Below are 1,353 nucleotides of genomic sequence, written 5' to 3' on the forward strand. Positions count from 1 at the left end.
CGTCAGGCTCCCCGGCCTGCCCTGGGACAGGCCGGGGTGCTGAGGGCGCCACCCGCTCACCTGCGGGGCTGGCCGCCCTCCGTCGGGCTCCCCTGCCTGCCCTGGGACAGGCCGGGGTGCTGAGGGCGCCACCCGCACACCTGCGGGGCTGGCCGCCCTCCGTCGGGCTCCCCTGCCTGCCCTGGGACAGGCCGGGGTGCTGAGGGCGCCCCCCGCACACCTGCGAGGCTGGCCGTCCTCTGACATGCCTGGGGAGAGGCCACCCCTGTTTCGGCCTCTCCCTCGTACCCAGGACCACGCCAACGCTGACTCGGCCTGCCCACATACCTGGGATCAAGCCACCCGAGTTTCGGCCCTGCCACTTACACTGGACCACACCACTCCGAAATCGGTGATCCTACAGTCCCGCAGACACACCACTCGACTTTCGGTACTCCCACATACCCGGAGATACGCCACCGCAACTTCCGTACCCGGTGCCTGCAAGGGAGCGAACCTGGAATCCAAGCCCAGCCTGTGGAGCTCTGCCTGGGCTTGAGCAGGGTGGATTCATCCCCTTAAAAGCTCCATGAAAACGAAAAAGTCTTTTTTTGACCCCGGGAGCGCTCTCAGCCGGTTGCATGCCTCCTGCTAGGCCTGGGCCGAGCCTCCAGGCTTGTGAAAAGGGGAGAAGCACCACAGCAGCGGCGTCTAGGGCCTCCGGCTCCGGGTTCGGCCGCAAGCAGTGCTTTCGGTTCAGACAGGGGGATCCGGGCCTCCCTGCCCGGGAAATATGCCCCCTGCCTGGGGATGGACTCCGGACATGCCCCCTGCTGCAGACTTAAGCCCCCTTCCGATTATTCAGACCCATTCAGCGCCGTCCAGCGGGCCGGCCACCTGGTCACCCGTGACACTTTATAGGGGCCTGGTCACCCGTGGGACTTAGTCTTTTTTACGATCGGCTTTTAAGGGGCCTGGTCACCTGTGGGACTTAGTCTTTTTTACGATCGGCTTTTAAGGTGGCCTGGTCACCCTGGGGACTTAGTCTTTTTTACGATCGGCTTTTAAGGGGCCTGGTCACCCGTGGGACTTAGTCTTTTTTACGATCGGCTTTATAGGGGCCTGGTCACCCGTGGGACTTAGTCTTTTTTACGATCGGCTTTTAAGGTGGCCTGGTCACCCTGGGGACTTAGTCTTTTTTACGATCGGCTTTTAAGGGGCCTGGTCACCCGTGGGACTTAGTCTTTTTTACGATCGGCTTTTAAGGGGCCTGGTCACCCGGGGGACTTAGGCTTTTTTACGATCGGCTTTTAAGGTGGCCTGGTCACCCTGGGGACTTAGTCTTTTTTACGATCGGCTTTTAAGGGGCCTGGT

This window comes from Lepisosteus oculatus, unplaced genomic scaffold, assembly GCF_040954835.1.
Source record: "Lepisosteus oculatus isolate fLepOcu1 unplaced genomic scaffold, fLepOcu1.hap2 HAP2_SCAFFOLD_785, whole genome shotgun sequence".
Lineage (NCBI taxonomy): Eukaryota > Metazoa > Chordata > Actinopteri > Semionotiformes > Lepisosteidae > Lepisosteus > Lepisosteus oculatus.